Source organism: Pseudophryne corroboree, chromosome 3, assembly GCF_028390025.1.
Source record: "Pseudophryne corroboree isolate aPseCor3 chromosome 3, aPseCor3.hap2, whole genome shotgun sequence".
Classification (NCBI taxonomy): domain Eukaryota; kingdom Metazoa; phylum Chordata; class Amphibia; order Anura; family Myobatrachidae; genus Pseudophryne; species Pseudophryne corroboree.
Window position 1 is genome coordinate 300,961,901 of NC_086446.1, and position 20,534 is coordinate 300,982,434.

Consider the following 20,534-nt stretch of genomic DNA (forward strand, 5'->3'; position numbering starts at 1 on the left):
GCTCAGTTTTGTTAACCAGCCCAATGCAGTAGCAGGCAAACAGAGACGACAACCGTTAGTAGCCACATACACCACATTCTCACGACAGGAGAAGGTGTCAGCAGCTAATGCCATACAAACCCAAAGAAGCTAAGTGCGTCAGGGTGGGTGCCCTGTGGAACCCAGTGTACCTCGCACAAAGAGATTTAACAACGGTAAGTTCTTACCATAAATCTCGTTTTCTGCAGCGAGGTACACTGGGTTCCACAGGGAATAACATCGGGGGATGTCCTAAAGCAGTTCCTCATGGAAGGGGATGCACTGTAGCGGGCACATGAACCCGGCGTCCAAAGGAAGCATCCTGGGAGGTGGATGTATCAAAGGCATAGAACCTTATGAACGTGTTCACTGAGGACCATGTAGCCGCCTTGCACACACGCACCACGGCGGGCCGCCCAAGAAGGTCCAACAGACCGAGTAGAATGCGCTTTGATGGTAGCAGGAGCTGGAAGGCCAGCCTGTACATAAGCATGTGCAATCACCATTCTAATCCATCTGGCCAAGGTCTGCATGTTAGCAGGCCAGCCACGTTTGTGAAAACCAAACAGAACAAAGAGAGAATCAGACTTCCTAATGGTAGCTGTCCTACCATCAGGAGATATGGAGCGCCCATACCACATCCAAAGACCGCGCTTTGGAAGACAATCCAGGAGAGACAAAGGCCGGAACCACAATCTCCTGATTAAGGTGGAAAGAAGACACCACCATAGGTAGGTACCCAGGACGTGTTCTAAGAACCGCCCGGTTACGGTGAAAAATCAGATAGGGGAACCTACCAGACAAGGCACACAAATCCGACACCCGTCTAGCAGAGGCAATAGCCAATAGAAACAATACCTTAAGGGAAAGCCACTTAATGTCTGCAGATTCAAGAGGCTCAAACAGAGACTCCTGTAAAGCCTCCAGAACCACCGACAGATCCCAAGGAGCCACAGGCAGGATGTAAGGAGGTTGAATCCTTAACACACCCTGAGTGAACGTATGATCATCAGGCAGAGTGGCAATTTTCTCTGAAACCAAACCGACAAGGCAGAAATATGAACCTTGATAGAGACCAGACGAAGGCCTAAGTCCAGGCCCCGTTGTAGAAAGGCCAAAAGTTTGGCCGTACTAAACTTGTAAGCGTCATGATTATGAGATGCGCACCAAGCAAAGTAAGAATTCCAGACCCTATGGTAAATCCGAGCAGAAGCCGGCTTACGGGCCTTCAACATTGTCTGAATGACCGCCTCAGAAAAACCCTTGGCCCTTAGTACGAAAGCTTCAAGAGCCACGCCGTCAAAGCCAGACAGGCCAAATCCTGATAAACACAAGGTCCCTTGAACGAGGAGGTCTGGTCTTTGTGGAAGCAGAAGAGGATGATCTAACGAGAGACCCTGAAGGTCTGAGATGCAATGCCATCAGGGCCACGCTGGAGCGATCAGAAGTAAGATTCCTCCTTCTTGCTTGAACTTCCTTATTACTCTGGGCAGGAGCGACACCGGAGGGAACACGTATGGCAGCTGAAAGTTCCATGGAATTGCCAGAGCGTCCACGAACGCTGCTTGAGGATCTCTTGTCCTTGCTCCGAAGACTGGAACCTTGTGATTGTGTCGAGACGCCATCAGATCCACATCTCGGAGGCCCCACTTGTCCACTAGGAGTTGAAATACTTCTGGATGGAGGCTCCACTCTCCGGCGTGAAATCCGCTTCCCAGTTTAGGGCTCCCGGGATGAACACTGCCGATATGGCTGGCAGATGGCGTTCTGCCCACTGAAGAATTCTGGAAACTTCCCTCATTGCCATGCGGCTTCGAGTGCCGCCTTGATGATTTATGTACGCCACCATGGTGGCGTTGGCCGACTGTACTTGAACAGGTCTGTTCTGTATTAAATGCTGGGCCAAGTTCAAAGCATTGAACACCGCCCGCAGTTCCAGAATGTTTATCGGGAGGAGAGACTCTTCCATGGTCCACCGACCCTGAAGGGAGTGTTGCTCCAACACCGTGCCCCAACCTCTCAGACTGGCATCCGTTGTCAGAAGGACCCAGTTGGAGATCCAGAAGGGACGACCCCTGCTCAATCGTTGGGTCTTGAAGCCACCAGCTCAGTGACAGACGGACCTCCGGAGACAAGGAGATCTTGTGAGATCTGATCCGGTGGGGCAGGCCGTCCCACTTGGCAAGAATCAATTTCTGTAAAGGACGGGAATGAAATTGAGCGTACTCCACCATGTCGAAAGCCGACACCATGAGACCTAGCACTTGCATCGCCAAATGTATTGACACTTGTGGACGAGATAGGAAGCATCGAATCCTGTCCTGAAGTTTCAGGACCTTCTATTGAGACAGAAACAACCGCTGGTCGTGAGTGTCAAACAAACACCCCCAGGTGCACCATGCTCTGCGCAGGGACCAGGGAAGATTTCTTCCAGTTGATGAGCCACCTGTGGCTTTGCAGAAACTGGAGCGCCATATCCAGATGGCGTTGGAGAATTTCTGGGGAATTCGCCATGATCAACAAGTCGTCCAGATACGGGAGGATCCGGACTCCTTGACGGCGGAGTACAGCCGTCATTACCGCCATGACCTTGGTGAAGACTTGCGGGGCCGTGGTCAATCCAAAAGGTAGCGCCTGAAATTGGTAATGGAGGTCGCCAACAGCAAACCTCAGATACTTCTGATGCGACATTGCAATAGGAATATGCAGGTAAGCATCCTGTATGTCCAGGGAGACCACATAATCCCCGGGTTCCAAAGCCAGAACAGTAGAGCGAAGAGTTTCCATACGAAACTTGGAGACTCTCACATATTTGTTCAAGGACTTGAGGTTGAGAATGGGCCAAGAGGACCCATTCGGTTTCGGGACTAGGAATAGCGGTGAATAGTACCCCTTGCCTTTCTGATTCAGAGGCACCTGTACTACCACTCCTGTGTCCAGGAGGGACTGTACCACCGAATTAAGAGTTTTTGCCTTCACCTGATCCGAAAGGGATGTCTCTCAGGCAAAATCGATGAGGGGGACGATTCTTGAAGGATACCTCGAGTGACGACTTCCCGTACCCAGGCATCGGAAGTGGTCTTCAACCATTCCTGGGTAAACCCCAGAAGTCGGCCCCCACCCTGGGATCCCCCAGGGGGAGGCCCGCCCCGTCATGCTTGTCGGTTTTGGAAGCAGGCTGACGGGCAGCCCAGGCTCGTTTAGGCTTGGACTTAGTGGAGTTGGAAGTGCGAGCCTGTTTCGGGTACGCCTGACCTTTTGCTTTACCTGAAGTACGAAAGGAGCAAAAGGAAGTACTCTTAGCCTTCGGTACCGAAGGAGCAGTACTAGGTAGACAAGCTGTTTTAGCAGAAGCTGACCAGCCATTATCTTGCTGAGGTCCTCTCCAAAAAGAATATGTCCTTTAAAAGGGAGCACCTCCAAGGTTTTCTTAGAGCCCAGATCCACAGACCAGGACCGTAACCAGAGAATCCGGTGAGCCAAAATGGACGGAGAAGCCTTGGCCGCCAGAATACTGGCATCAGAGGCCGTCTCCTTAATGTAATGAGATGATGTGACAATATACGAGAGACAGTGTCTAGCATTATCAGAAAAGTTTGACGGCAGCTCCGCTTCCACCTCATGAGCCCACGCTTCAATAGCCTCTGCAGCCCATGTCGCTACAATAGTGGGCTGATGGACAGCACCTGCTAGGGTGTAAATCGCTGTTAAACAACCCTCCACATGCTTATCCGTCGGTTCTTTCAGAGAAGTGACGGTAGTTACCGGCAGAGCTGAGGACACCACCAACTGCGCCACTTGCGAATCCACTGGCAGGGGTGTTTCCCAATTTTTACTTAGCTCCGCAGCGAGGGGATAGTGAGCCAGCATCTTCTTGTGAGGTGTGAATTTCTTTCCTGGATTTTCCCAGGATTCCAGACGTATTTCAACTAAATGGTCAGAATGAGGTAAAACTTGTTTAACAACCTTCTGACGTTTAAACCTGTCCAGTTTCTTAGAGGTAGCATCAGGCTCTGGGTCATCAGTAATTTGAAGAATTAGCCTGATAGCCTCCAATACGTCAGGATCATCCACCTGAGAAACCGATTCCCCATCAGAATTATCTGGATCAGTGTCTGTGGGGTCAGTATATACGCCTTCTTCATCAGATGAGGTGTCTGGGATGTGGGTGGATTGTGAGGAAGTAATGGCCCACTTAGAGGACCCCTTGGTCTTAGGCGGACGAGGTAGACGTCTGTTTAGTCAGTGAGTGGTTCAATTGCTGCAAGTGAGCGGACAGTTGATCTGCCCAAGGCGGATTAACCGCAGGGACCATAAGCTGTTGTACCGGCACAGGAGGTCCCATAGGGGGGCGTAAGTCTAGTTACCAGCGTACGTAATAACGTGGAGAAAGTAGCCCAAGGTGGGTCGTTATGAACCCACGTTGCTACAGTTCCACGGGGAGGGGTAGGGAATCCCCAGAACCTGAACCCTCTGCTGCTATGTTTTCCTCTAATATGTCTGCAGCGTCACCACCACGCAATGTGGGATCAGCCCCAGCTCCGTCGCCCCTTGTAGCTGACATGTCTGAAAGCTCAATTCACTCCCTGTGCAGTGTATGAGCACAAACAGGGAATTCAAGAGGTATATGGTGACTGAAAATCATAGAGAAAAATACACAGTAAGTATATCCTGTGAACCACCTATATTAAACAATAACCCTGACACACTTAGCCCCCTCAGGGTACATAATATAGGGAAAGCAATCTGAGTGAGATTCACAAAATGGAAGTCACGCAGCAGCTATATGCACACACACAGTCACATGTACAATGCAGAAATTATGACATGCAATAAAACTGCACTGGACTAGCAATACAAAGTAATACTAAGTACAACTATATAAACAATAGATATAACAATGCACAGTAAAGACTGGATGTATATCACAGGGTACTTGTACAAAATAACCCTGACTAAATGCACTATTTCTTAACTAACACTGTTAGCAGACATGTAGAATACTTAAATGTCCTGTAAAATGCACAGCGCTGACATGCAGGCTGCTTTACAGAGGAGGATTTGCCCAAACAGTCCCAGGATCAGCTCAACTTGAGGTAATGGCGCCCAAACACTGACAGGGAGTGAGGGAGAGAGAGAGATGCAGCTCCAGGGCTGGACCATTTACTCTAAATGGCGCCCTGGGGCTGGGAGGGGGGGGCTACAGGTCAAAGCCTTATCCCCTTGCTGGGCTTCACCACTGGGTACTGTGGGCTATGTAAGAAACGTTTTTTAGTAAAACCGACCTGTGCCCTTGCCCTGGTGGTCAAGTGGGGTCCCTGTACTACCACAGTGTCCACGCCAGCAGGGGACCCCACTAGACCACCAGGGGACCCACTTACCTCCTCCCAAAGTGTGCCCACGCGATCCTGGAGAGCTGCGGCGGGGTGTGAGACTGACTGAAGCAAACCGGAGCCTCCGCTGTAAGTACCCGGCAACCAGGGCGTGGGAGTATACAGCGCCGCTGGGGGAGGTGATGGAGCTGCAGCAGGAGATGTCTGACTGACGTCTAACACACACAGGGTCTCTGCTGCAGCCCTTGAAGTCTTCAGATTTCACTTAAAAAAGCTCTTCTGAGGGCTGCTGTTGCAGCCCATCTGTTGTATGTCTGCACTGCATGGCACCAACTACAAAACTAAGCTTCTGTGCCCGGAGGCGGGGTTATAGAGGAGGCGGCGCTATGCATTCTGGGTACAGTCAAAGCTTTAGGACAGTTGGTGCCTCGGATCAAGATCCTACTCTACACCCCAATGTTATTCCCTGTGGAACCCAGTGTACCCCGCTGCAGAAATACAAATTCCACACAGTTAGCACCATGGCGGGAATGGAACCCCTGACCTCAGTGCTATGAGGAAGTAATGCTAACCACTACATCATCTGTGCTACCCGTAAATATACAGTATGGGGTGATAGTTTTAGTGGTATGAGGTTGGACTTTCATGCAATGTCTATACTTCAGCACAGTGCACCTGGTTAAGTCTTTCACCTCTTTGCACACCTAGGTACACTTTTAGCTTGTGGAGGCATCTTCCAAGAAGAGTGAAGAGAATGTGACTTGAGATGTGTAGGTTGGACCATCTATGTGCACAGGCGCAATTGAAAGCTACCTTGTATAGAAATGAGACCCTCATCTCAAAAAAAGAGATCCATTCCTGGTCCACAAGCTCATAGTGCCTAAATAATGTAATGTACCATGTGTATAACATGTTTTACATAAATGAGGACCATCAAACCTTTGGGGAACACATCAAGAGTGAACTTTTGGGCTTTACTGTGGCTCCAAGCCATATAATAAAATTCCATGTCTACTCATCATGATCCCAGTGCAAAAACAGCAAGGATATAAACGAATAAAAGCTGGAAAAATAAGATTTTAAACCTACCGGTAAATCTATTTCTCCTAGTCCGAAGAGGATGCTGGGGACTCCGTAAGGACCATGGGGTATAGACGGGCTCCGCAGGAGATAGGGCACCTAAAAAGAACTTTTACTATGGGTGTGCACTGGCTCCTCCCTCTATGCCCCTCCTCCAGACCTCAGTTAGAGAACTGTGCCCAGAGGAGATGGACAATACAAGGCAGGATTTAGAAATCCAAGGGCAAGATTCATACCAGCCCACACCAATCATACCATGTAACCTGGATCATACATAACCAGTTAACCGTATGAACAATAACAGTAACGGTCCAAGACCGATTCCAACTGTAACAGAACCCTTATGTAAGCAACAACTATATACAAGTCTTGCAGAGTTTCCGCACTGAGACGGGCGCCCAGCATCCTCTACGGACTAGGAGAAATAGATTTACCAGTAGGTTTAAAATCTTATTTTCTCTTACGTCCTAGAGGATGCTGGGGACTCCGTAAGGACCATGGGGTTTATACAAAAGCATCCAATCGGGCGGGGGAGTGCGTATGACTCTGCAGCACCGACTGAGCAAACGCTAGGTCCTCATCAGCCAGGGTATCAAACTTGTAGAATTTAGCAAAAGTGTTTGACCTCGACCAAGTCGCTGCTCGGCAAAGCTGTAATGCCGAGACGCCTCGGGCAGCCGCCCAAGAAGAACACACCTTCCTAGTGGAATGGGCCTTAACCGAATTTGGTACCGGTAATCCAGCCGTAGAATGAGCCTGCTGAATCGTATTACAGATCCAGCGAGCAATAGTCTGCTTCGAAGCAGGTGCGCCAATCTTATTAGTAGCATACAGGACAAACAGAGCCTCTGTTTTCCTAATTCTAGCCGTCCTAGCTACATAAATCTTTAAGGCCCTGACTACGTCCAGGGATCTGGAATCCTCCAGGTCACTTGTAGCCACAGGCACCACAATAGGTTGATTCATATGGAAGGAAGAAACCACTTTAGGCAAAAATTCAGCTCGATCCACATGAAAAATCAAGTAGGGGCTCTTGTGTGACAAAGCCGCCAATTCTGACACTCGCCTTGCTGATGCTAAGGCCAACAACATGACCACCTTCCAGGTAAGAAATTTCAACTCAACCTTGTTAAGCGGTTCAAACCAGTGTGATTTTAGGAACTGCAACACCACGTTCAGGTCCCATGGTGCCACTGGAGGCACAAAAGGGGGCTGAATGTGCAGCACTCCCTTTACAAACGTCTGGACTTCTAGAAGAGAAGCCAATTCCTTCTGAAAGAAAATCGAGAGGGCCGAAATCTGTACCTTAACAGAGCCTAATTTCAGGCCCATATCCACTCCTGTTTGTAGGAAGTGGAGAAAACGACCCAGATGAAAATCTTCCGTAGGTGCATTCTTGGTCTCACACCAAGACACATACTTTCGCCAGATACGGTGATAGTGCTTTACCGTCACTTCCTTCCTAGCCTTTATTAAAGTAGGGATGACCTCTTCCGGAATCCCCTTTTTCGCTAGGATTCGGCGTTCAACCGCCATGCCGTCAAACGTAACCGTGGTAAGTCTTGAAATACACAGGGCCCCTGTTGCAACAGGTCTTCCCTCAGAGGAAGAGGCCAGGGATCTCCTGTGAGCATCTCTTGTAGATCCGAGTACCAGGCCCTTCGAGGCCAGTCTGGGACAACGAGTATCGTCTGTACTCTTCTTCGTCTTATGATCCTCAACACTTTTGTGATGAGAGGAAGAGGAGGAAACACGTAGACCGATTTGAACACCCACGGTGTTACCAGAGCGTCTACTGCTACTGCCTGAGGGTCCCGAGACCTGGCACAATACCTCCGAAGCTTCTTGTTGAGGCGTGACGCCATCATGTCTATTTGAGGAGTTCCCCAAAGACGCCTTACGTCTGCAAAGACTTCTTGATGAAGTCCCCACTCTCCTGGATGGAGATCGTGTCGGCTGAGGAAGTCTGCTTCCCAGTTGTCCACTCCCGGAATGAAGACAGCCGACAGATCGCTTACGTGATTTTCCGCCCAGCGAAGTGTCCTGGTGGCTTCCGCCATCGCGACTCTGCTTCTTGTCCCGCCTTGGCGGTTCACATGAGCCACTGCTGTGACATTGTCTGATTGAATCAGAACCGGTAGGTTTCGAAGAAGACTCTCCGCTTGTCGAAGGCCGTTGTAAATGGCCCTGAGTTCCAACACATTGATGTGTAGACAGTACTCCTGGTCTGACCACAGTCCCTGAAAATTTCTTCCTTGTGTGACTGCTCCCCATCCTCGGAGGCTCGCGTCCGTGGTAATCAGGATCCAATCCTGAATTCCGAACCTGCGACCCTCCAGCAGGTGAGTACTTTGCAACCACCACAGGAGAGACACCCTGGTCCCTGAGGACAGAGTTATTTTCCGATGTAAGTGCAGATAGGACCCGGACCACTTGTCCAGAAGGTCCCATTGAAAAGTCCTTGCATGGAACCTTCCGAAGGGAATGGCCTTGTAGGCCGCCACCATTTTTCCCAGAACTCGAGTGCATTGGTGAACTGACACCCTTTTCGTTTTTTAGCAGTTCTCTGACCATGTTCTGGATGTCCTGGGCTTTCTCCAGTGGGAGAAAGACCTTCATTTGTTCCGTATCCAGTATCATACCTAGGAACGTTAGTCGAGTTGTCGGAATCAACTGTGACTTCGGTAGATTTAGAATCCAACCGTGTTGCTGGAGCACTCTCAGAGAGAGCGCCACACTGCTCAGCAATATCTCTGGATCTCGCTTTTATTAGGAGATCGTCCAAGTATGGGATAATTGTGACTCCATGCTTGCGCAGGACCACCATCATTTCCGCCATTATCTTGGTGAAAATCCTCGGGGCCGTGGAAAGCCCAAACGGCAACGTCTGAAATTGGTAATGACAATCCTGTACAGCGAATCTCAGGTATTCCTGATGGGAGGAATATATGGGGACATGAAGGTACGCATCCTTTATGTCCAGAGACACCATAAACTCCACCTCCTCCATATTGGCTATTATCGCTCTGAGTGATTCCATTTTGAATTTGAATCTTTTTATGTACAGGTTTAGGGATTTCAGATTCAAAATAGGTCTGACCGAACCGTCCGGTTTCGGGACCACAAATAGGGTTGAGTAGTAACCTCTTCCCTGCTGGTTCAGGGGAACCCTGATTATTACTTGCTGTAGACACAGCATTTGAATTGCAGCTAAGACTACATCCCGTTCCGATGTGGAAGCTGGTAGGGCCGATTTGAAAAATCGGCGCGGGGGCACCTCCTCGAATTCCAGTTTGTAACCCTGGGAAACTATTTCCAACACCCAAGGATTCAGGCCTGAGCTGACCCAGGCCTGGCTGAAAAGTCGAAGACGTGCCCCCACCGGTGCGGACTCCCTCAGGGGAGCCCCAGCGTCATGCTGTGGGCTTTGGAGTAGCCGGGGAAGACTTTTGTTCCTGGGCACCTGCCGAAGCAGGTGCTCTTTTGCCTCTGCCCTTACCTCTGGCGAGGAAGGAGGATCCCCGACCTCTTCTGGACTTGTGCGACTGAAAGGACTGCATCTGATAGGGTGGTACTTTGTTTTGCTGTTGGGGAATAAATGGTAAAAAGTTTGATTTACCTGCTGTAGCTGTGGAAACCAGGTCCGTCAGCCCATCCCCAAACAATACATCTCCCTTATAGGGTAGAACTTCCATATGTTTTTTGGAATCTGCATCACCCGTCCATTGGCGAGTCCATAAGGATCTTCTCGCAGAGATAGACATGGCATTGGCCCTAGAAGCCAGCAAACCAATGTCCCTTTGAGCATCCCTCATAAATAAGACTGCGTCTTTAATATGGGCTAGAGTTAAGTATGTAGTATCCTTATCCATCTTATCAAAATCAGCTGTCAGCTCATCTGTCCAAGCTGAAATCGCGCTACACACCCATGCCGACGCAATTGTCGGTCTAAGGACTGCTCCAGTATGAGAATAAATACACTTTAAGGTAGTCTCTTGCCTGCGATCTGCAGAGTCCCTAAGGGTAGCTGTGTCAGGAGACGGTAGCGCCACTTTCTTGGACAAGCGTGTCAGGGCCTTGCCAACAGGACTCCCTGAAAATAAAAAACCTAACAAAATTCTTTTTCAACAGAAAACTCTGGAGAGCTCTCTGCAGTGCACCCATTCTCCTCTGGGCACAAGATCTAACTGAGGTCTGGAGGAGGGGCATAGAGGGAGGAGCCAGTGCACACCCATAGTAAAAGTTATTTTTAGGTGCCCTATCTCCTGCGGAGCCCATCTATACCCCATGGTCCTTACGGAGTCCCCAGCATCCTCTAGGATATGAGAAATATATTTTGTTTATTTTTCCCTTAGAGCTCATTTACACCCAACTGCAAAGTTCATAAAATCAAAATAGGATAATAAGGAGGCTATTCTATTGTTGGAGAGATCGTTAGCCTCCATGGGCGTCTATCGGAGCTATTCAAATGTTGCTCTGATCAGACACCCATTAGCCACAGCAGTGACAATTCAGCAAGCACCTTCCGAGGCTGTGAGCTGAATGTGTAAAAAGTCAGTAGTTTGGACAAGCAACCAGGACTTTTCCCATGTCATGATCATTAGTTTAGATGGGCTTTGCCACTTTACGCGACTAAACTCTGTCTAACTGGACGTGATAATTGCGATAATTAAAGTGGCGCCAAGAACAACTGCATAGCAACAATGGGTGCCCTTTAATTATCGCTAAAGAACAAACATTTGAATAGCACCCTAAGGGGTCTATTCATGCAAGAATGCGATGGTTTGGTTTTACTTATCACCAAACATCGCAATCTTATGAGGTTTTTTTTTTCATATACTTACCGCAATTCATCAACCTCTGCTGGATTCCTGAAGCGATGTGGTAACCCGTCCTCCCATGAAACCTTCTTCACTGCTGGTACCGTAGCTGGGTTGCTGGAGTGTCTTCTGCACATGCGTACTTTCATCTGGCGTCTGAAAGGAATGCTGAGAAGACACGCCGGCAGCACAGCAAGCTGGGAAAAAGGGGCGGAGTCTGCGGAACGGAGTTAGCAGGAACAGGGGTGAGTTCAATCTTCAGGTCATTTTTCGTCAGGTTGGTGCAGACTACCCCATCCTTAGATGGCGAATCTGCACATGAGAGAGAAGCGGAAAGCAGTGCTTTCCGCTGCTACATGAATTACAGTTACCATACAAATGTATGGTACTGCGATTTCAGCACAGAGCAGGGCTACCGCAGGAGAAGTAATAAGCTTCTCCTTAGTAACCTGCTCTGTGAATTGCAGGAAGCGGAGAAAAACCCTGTTTACCGCAGTATGGGGCTTTTCTCTGCTTCATGAATAGACCCCTAAGAGTCACAGGGGCAGATGTATTAAGCCTGGAGAAGTGATAAAGCAGTGATAAAGAAGTAATAAGTGGAAGGTGACCAGCCAATCAGCTCCTAACTGTAATTTTTCAAACCCGTAATGATTGACTTGTGCGTTATCACCTTCCACTTATCACTGCTTTATCACTTCTCCAGGTTAAATACACCTGCCCACTGTTCCTTCTATTGCATTCTTAAACTAGCACTCACCATTTCAAGCTTGAGAACACACTGCATCATCATGCATTAAAGCATGCTATTTACACAGAAGGTTCAGATGATAAAAACGCATGACAATACATAAGAAACTACATCTCTAAACTGCAACTAATGCGTACATTTGTCTTGCATCTGTATCCATTTTCAAGCACACAGGAACATGCCCTCAATCTCCGCAGAAAAACCAAGTAGCAAACATCTAAAAGTACAAAGCATAATATTACAAAGAAATTGTTCACTCTTCAGAATTCAAAGAAGCTTTTATGTAGCTCATCTATTACTGTATAGTGCAAGGACTCCTGCAATATAACAAATGTCAAATTAGAATGCACAGAATATTCAGATTACTGCATTATTTAAATCCCTTTTCATTATTTGTAACCTCTAGTTTTAAGTACACCATCTATAGTAGCAGAGATATTTCTATTTTGCGGGTAGATCAGCTAACGGAAGCAACCATTAACAAATAAACCACACACACCAAGTGTGTGTACAATAAAAATCCCAAATCTGTCAAACCACATGCTAACCAACGAATCAATTGTATCTAATGAAACACAACAATAAACATTGGCACCTGAGACGTACAAAATCACAGCTCTTGTACAAAGCTATTTTATATGTACAGTTACCTTAGCCAAGTCAAACACAATTATCCCATTAGAAAACCAGCTCACAGTTATTAACCATCTCACATAGGGGTATATGCAATAGCGGGCGAAATCGCGGCAATTATCGCCGTTTTTTCAATTCGACCAAATTCGCCAGGTGAATTCCGGAAGGTGGCTTCCGGAATTCACCATATGCAATGAAAAACGGATTCGCCAGAGTCGCGGGCGAAAATCGGCCGATTTTGCGGATTTTACCGCGATTTTAAAAAACGGGAAAAAACGGGGAAAAACCCGAAAAAAAAATGGCGTGGGGTCCCCCCTCCAAAGCATAACCAGCCTCGGGCTCATTGAGCTGGTCCTGGTTCTAAAAATGCGGGGAAAAAATTGACAGGGGATCCCCCGTATTTTTAAAACCAGCACCGGGCTCTGCGCCTGATGCTGGTGCCAAAAATACGGGGGACAAAACGAGTAGGGGTCCCCCGTATTTTTAACACCAGCATCGGGCTCCACTAGCTGGACAGATAATGCCACAGCCGGGGGTCACTTTTATATAGTGCCCTGCGGCCGTGGCATCAAATATCCAACTAGTCACCCCTGGCCGGGGAACCCTGGGGGAATGGGGACCCCTTCAATCAAGGGGTCCCCCCCCCCCAGCCACCCAAGGGCCAGGGGTGAAGCCCGAGGCTGTCCCCCCCCATCCAATGGGCTGCGGATGGGAGGGCTGATAGCCTTTGTGTAAAAAAAAGATATTGTTTTTTCCATTAGTACTACAAGTCCCAGCAAGCCTCCCCCGCAAGCTGGTACTTGGAGAACCACAAGTACCAGCATGCGGGAGAAAAACGGGCCCGCTGGTACCTGTAGTACTACTGGGAAAAAAATACCCAAATAAAAACAGGACACACACACCTTGATAGTACAACTTTATTTCATACGCCGACACACACATACTTACCTGTGTTGACACGCCGACTGCAACGATCTCCGACGATCCGAGGGTACCTGTCAAAAAAATTATACTCACCTTCCAGCGTCCAGAGGTCCAGAGGTAAATCCACGTACTTTGTTAAAAAAACAAACCGAACACGAGCCATACCGGACTGAAAGGGGTCCCATGTTGACACATGAGACCCCTCTCCCGAATGCCGGGACATCACGTGACTCCTGTCACTGATGTCCCTTCAGCCAATCAGGAAGCGCTACTTCCGTGGCGCTCAGCTGATTGGCTGGACGCCGTCTGTACTCTGACAGCGCCTCGCAAAGCCTCTCCATTACTTTCAATGGTGGGAACTTAGCGGCTAGCGGTGGGGTCACCCGCCGGTCAGCCGCTGACCGGCGGGTGACCTCACCGCTAGCCGCTAAGTTCCCACCATTGAATATAACGGAGGGAGCTGTGCGATGCGCTGTCACAGCGATCAGCCAATCAGCTGAGCGCAACGAAGTTGCGCTTCCTGATTGGCTTAGAGACCTGTCAGTGATAGCTGTCACTGACAGATCTTAATCGTGGAAAGGTGTCCCATGTGTCAGCATGGGACACCTTTCAGTCCGTTTTTGGTGCGGGTAAATGCGGTTTGTTTTTTTGCCAAGTACGTGGATTTATCTCTGGAGCCTGTTGAGGTGAGTATATTGAACTTTTATTTTCAGGTACCCCGGGATTCTACATGGAGAAGAGGACCGATGTCGGCGTGTGAACATAGGTAAGTATGTGTGTGTCGGTAGTGTGTAATAAAGTTTTACTGTCGACGGTGTGTGTGTCCTGTTTTTATTTGGGTATTTTTTTTCCAGTAGTACTACAGGTACCAGCGGGCCCGTTTTTCTCCCGCATGCTGGTACTTGTGGTTCTCCAAGTACCAGCTTGCGGGGGAGGCTTGCTGGGACTTGTAGTACTAATGGAAAAAACAATATCTTTTTTTTACAACAAAGGCTATCAGCCCCCCCATCCGCAGCCCATTGGATGGGGGGGGACAGCCTCGGGCTTCACCCCTGGCCCTTGGGTGGCTGGGGGGGGGGGACCCCTTGATTGAAGGGGTCCCCACTTCCCCAGGGTACCCCGGCCAGGGGTGACTAGTTGGATATTTGATGCCACGGCCGCAGGGCACGGCATAAAAGTGACCCCCGGCTGTGGCATTATCTGTCCAGCTAGTGGAGCCCGATGCTGGTGTTAAAAATACGGGGGACCCCTACTCGTTTTGTCCCCCGTATTTTTGGCACCAGCATCAGGCGCAGAGCCCGGTGCTGGTTTTAAAAATACGGGGGATCCCCTGTCAATTTTTTCCCTGTATTTTTAGAACCAGGACCAGCTCAATGAGCCCGAGGCTGGTTATGCTTTGGAGGGGGGACCCCACGCCATTTTTTTTCCTGATTTTACCGTTCCAGCAATTAAAAAAAAAAAATAAAAAAAAAATATTTTAAAAAATATATAAATAATATTTGTGCCTCCCCAAAAAAAAAAAAAAAAACCTAATCCCTTCTAATATAAATAGATCTACTATTCCAAAAAAAAAAAACACCAAAAAAACCATGTTTAAAATTTTTTTATTTGTTTTCACCCTCCAAAGTGTGGCGGATGGAAAATCGCGAATTTGCTGTCTAAAAGCACTGCAGGCGAATTTCCAAACTTGAATTGAATATGCTGGAGGCGAATTGCAGCATCTGTACCATTGCAGAAAAGGCGAATTCGGAAAAACGCGAATTGAGAAAAGGCGAATTTTGACGGGCCGTTTTTTTGCGAAAAATGACTGCACTGCATAGGCGAATTGATTTTTGGAGGCGAAAACGGCCCGGAATTCGCCTTTTTTGCCGATTCGCCCGCTATTGCATATACCCCATAGACGGTTACAAAGTGCTTCTATAGCTTGTTGCACTATGTGGACATGTTGCAATATAATGCATTACAAAGACATTGCCAGACAGCTGTTCAAGGTTGGTATGATGCAATGAGTAATGCTGGCTGCACTGCTGCCATGGCACTAAAATAACACACGTATATAGTAAGCAGGGAAACTAGTCACATATCCTCGTGAGAAAAGCAAGCTATAAGCACACAGGAGTTTAACAAGTATTTTTTTATTTATTTAATTTTCATCAAATTACACTACACTTAAAAACATTTTAATTTTACTTTTAATTAAAGAAATTTATACAATGAATTGTGATAAAGTGAGACTGTAAGTACAGTAACAGTTATTCAGATAAGCACTCAAGTCAGTTTTGGGGTTCCTGCTGGACATGTAGGTAGACGTGCGGTGCAGGCTATGCACAAAACATCTGATTTCAGATGGATCTCTTGCACCAAATATGGGGCAGGTGTAATTGATTACTGCTACTTTCACAACTAGATTGACAGTGGCAGTACAATAACATAGAAAACTGTATCTCTGCATACAGGCAAAGATCTGCATATACTTCCGTGCTTGCAAAGTGTATGACTTGCATGCAACTCAGAATCAGGTCTGCAGTGTTTAGAACAGGATATGCAGGGACCCATTATCATGGATCCAAACAACAGTACAGACTGTGGGCCAGTCTATAATAATGGAAAATTACTAGCTTTTCCAATGTCTGTGGTTTGTAGCTAATGCTTATATGAACAAGTGCCATAGATGGCGTCACACAAGAATATGCAGAATTTAGAAACTCACAACACAACTGTGAATGTTAATCATTAACTTCTATTCACAGATCATGTCAGATCTACATCACATGCAGCACTGCAGGGGTACTCTTAGAACATGTATGAGGTAGAGATGTAAAAATATTGGAGAATGCACTCAACTACTACTAACTAATCATCTACTTGAATGTGATGTAAGGGAGACGTTATTTATAATCAACACATGCGCATGGGTGTAATTTTACAATATGATATTTATGACTAATTTTGTATGAAATTAAATGGTTTTACATATATTTTACTGTACTCATTACTTTCTCTCTTTTCGTTACTTAAGCTAAATAATAATGGAAATAGGGTGGCTGCAAGGTACAGTATAAGAATCAGCACTATTAGTTATCCAATATGTACTAAAGGTACAGCTCAGATTCCATATAGTCAGTGTATCACAGTACAAAGATTCCAACATCAGGGAGTTTCAAACACACTAATTGTTAAGAAGCTACAGAGGTATATTTGTGATGTATTTTTTTATTGAATTCTAGTAAGTTGAGAGCACCAATAACTTTAAGAACTTTTACCTGGAACATTATAATGTCACTACCTCTATTACTGCTAAAACACAGTAAGGAGAAGGACATGGAATCTCAGACCAGTGGAACCCCGACGTTGATACAAGCTATTTACTTGCACAAAGGAGGCCTTGCAATGTGAACCCTGGGTTCCTGACACAAGAGTGCTAATATACCCTATGAATTCTGCAAGCAGTTTTCATAAAGTGTACCAAAACTAGTGATGTGCACCAGAAATTTTTCGTGTTTTGTGTTTTGGATTCGGTTCCGCGGCCGTGTTTTGGATTCGGACGCGTTTTGGCAAAACCTCCCTGAAATTTTTTTGTCGGATTCGGGTGTGTTATGGATTCGGGTGTTTTTTTTACAAAAACCCCTCAAAAACAGCTTAAATCATAGAATTTGGGGGTCAATTTGATCCCATAGTATTATTAACCTCAATAACCATAATTTCCACTCATTTCCAGTCTATTCTGAACACCTCACAATATTATTTTTAGTCCTAAAATTTGCACTGAGGTCGCTGGATGACTAAGCTAAGCGATCCAAGTGGCCGACACAAACACCTGGCCCATCTAGGAGTGGCACTGCAGTGTCAGACAGGATGGCACTTCAAAAAAATAGTCCCCAAACAGCACATGATGCAAAGAAAAAAAGAGGCGAAATGAGGTAGCTGTGTGACTAAGGAAGCGACCCAAGTGGCCGACACAAACACCTGGCCCATCTAGGAGTGGCACTGCAGTGTCAGACAGGATGGCACTTCAAAAAAATAGTCCCCAAACAGCACATGATGCAAAGAAAAAAAGAGGCGCAATGAGGTAGCTGTGTGACTAAGCTAAGCGACCCAAGTGGCCGACACAAACACCTGGCCCATCTAGGAGTGGCACTGCAGTGTCAGACAGGATGGCAGATTTTAAAAATAGTCCCCAAATAGCACATGATGCAAAGAAAAAAAGAGGTGCAAGATGGAAGCTGTGTGACTAAGCTAAGCGACACAAGTGGCCGACACAAACACCTGGCCCATCTAGGAGTGGCACTGCAGTGTCAGTCAGGATGGCACTTCAAAAAAATGGTCCCCAAACAGTACATGATGCAAAGAAAAAAAGAGGCGCAATGAGGTAGCTGTGTGACTAAGCTAAGCGACCCAAGTGGTCGACACAAACACCTGGCCCATCTAGGAGTGGCACTGCAGTGTCAGACAGGATGGCAGATTTAAAAAATAGTCCCCAAATAGCACATGATGCAAAGAAAGAAAGAGGTGCACCAAGGTCGCTGGATGGCTAAGCTAAGCGACCCAAGTGGCCGACACAAACACCTGGCCCATCTAGGAGTGGCACTGCAGTGTCAGACAGGATGGCAGATTTAAAAAATAGTCCCCAAACAGCACATGATGCAAAGAAAAAAAGAGGTGCAAGATGGAAGCTGTGTGACTAAGCTAAGCGACCCAAGTGGCCGACACAAACACCTGGCCCATCTAGGAGTGGCACTGCAGTGTCAGACAGGATGGCACTTCCAAAAATTGTCCCCAAAGAGCACATGATGCAAAGAAAAATGAAAGAAAAAAGAGGTGCAGGCATCGCAACCGACACAATTGGACTCTCCTTGGGGATTTGTGATTTAGAAGAACGCACAGTTCTTTGCTGTGCTTTTGCCATCTTAACTCTTTTAAGTTTTCTAGCAGGAGGATGAGTGCTTCCATCCTCATGTGAAGCTGAACCACTAGCCTTGAACATAGGCCAGGCCCTCAGCCGTTCCTTGCCACTCCGTGTCGTAAATGGCACAATGGCAAGTTTACGCTTCTCCTCAGATGATTTTGATTTAGATTTTTGGGTCATTTTACTGAGCTTTATTTTTTTGGATTTTACATGCTCTCTACTATGACATTGGGCATCGGCCTTGGCAGACGAAGTTGATGGCATTTCATCGTCTCGGCCATGACTAGTGGCAGCAGCTTCAGCACGAGGTGGAAGTGGATCTTGATCTTTCCCTATTTTACTCTCCACATTTTTGTTCTCCATTTTTTAATGTGTGGAATTATATGCCAGTAATATATCAATAGCAATGGCCTACTACTATATATACTGCGCACAACTGAAATGCACCACAGGTATGGATGGATAGTATACTTGACGACACAGAGGTAGGTAGAGCAGTGGCCTACTGTACCGTACTGCTATATATTATATACTGGTGGTCAGCAAGCTGTGCAAAACTGAAATGCACCACAGGTATGGATGGATAGTATACTTGACGACACAGAGGTAGGTAGAGCAGTGGCCTACTGTACCGTACTGCTATATATTATATACTGGTGGTCAGCAAACTGTGCAAAACTGAAATGCACCACAGGTATGGATGGATAGTATACTTGACGACACAGAGGTAGGTAGAGCAGTGGCCTACTGTACCGTACTACTATATATTATATACTGGTGGTCAGCAAACTGTGCAAAACTGAAATGCACCACAGGTATGGATGGATAGTATACTTGACGACACAGAGGTAGGTAGAGCAGTGGCCTACTATACCGTACTGCTATATATTATATACTGGTGGTCAGCAAACTGTGCAAAACTGAAATGCACCACAGGTATAGATGGATAGTATACTTGACGATACAGAGGTAGGTAGAGCAGTGGCCTACTGCACCGTACTGCTATATAGTAAATACTGGTGGTCAGCAAACTGTGCAAAACTGAAATGCAACACAGGTATGGATGGATAGTATACTTGACGACACAGAGGTAGGTAGAGCAGTGGCCTACTGTACCGTACTGCTATATATTATATACTGGTGGTCAGCAAACTGTGCAAAACTGAAATGCACCACAGGTATAGATGGATAGTATACTTGACGATACAGAGGTAGGTAGAGCAGTGGCCTACTGCACCGTACTGCTATATAGTATGTACTGGTGGTCAGCAAACTGTGCAAAACTGAAATGCACCACAGGTATGGATGGATAGTATACTTGACGACACAGAGGTAGGTAGAGCAGTGGCCTACTATACCGTACTGCTATATATTATATACTGGTGGTCAGCAAACTGTGCAAAACTGAAATGCACCACAGGTATAGATGGATAGTATACTTGACGATACAGAGGTAGGTAGAGCAGTGGCCTACTGCACCGTACTGCTATATAGTATATACTGGTGGTCAGCAAACTGTGCAAAACTGAAATGCAACACAGGTATGGATGGATAGTATACTTGACGACACAGAGGTAGGTAGAGCAGTGGCCTACTGTACCGTACTGCTATATAGTATATACTGGTGGTCAGCAAACTGTGCAAAACTGAAATGCACCACAGGTATGGATGGATAGTATACTTGACGACACAGAGGTAGGTAGAGCAGTGGCCTACTGTACCGTACTGCTATATATTATATACTGGTGGTCAGCAAACTGTGCAAAACTGAAATGCACCACAGGTATAGATGGATAGTATACTTGACGATACAGAGGTAGGTAGAGCAGAGGCCTACTGCACCGTACTGCTATATAGTATATACTGGTGGTCAGCAAACTGTGCAAAACTGAAATGCACAACAGGTATGGATGGATAGTATACTTGACGACACAGAGGTAAGTAGAGCAGTGGCCTACTATACCGTACTGCTATATATTATATACTGGTGGTCAGCAAACTGTGCAAAACTGAAATGCACCACAGGTATAGATGGATAGTATACTTGACGATACAGAGGTAGGTAGAGCAGT

General features: G+C 46.9%; 1 protein-coding gene across 8 annotated transcripts in view; it reads right to left on the reverse strand.

The window, feature by feature from the left end:
• Positions 1-20,534, reverse strand: part of LOC135055371 (protein FAM217B-like) — a 180,755-nt gene that overhangs the window by 73,094 nt on the left and 87,127 nt on the right. For 5 of the 8 annotated variants that reach the window (XM_063959349.1, XM_063959348.1, XM_063959360.1 and 2 more), the window contains one exon: positions 12,137-12,216. The exons of the other annotated variants lie outside the window; for them this stretch is intronic. The gene's annotated coding sequence lies outside the window, so the exon portion shown is untranslated. The remainder of the gene's footprint in view (positions 1-12,136; positions 12,217-20,534) is intronic. 8 annotated transcript variants of the gene reach the window in all.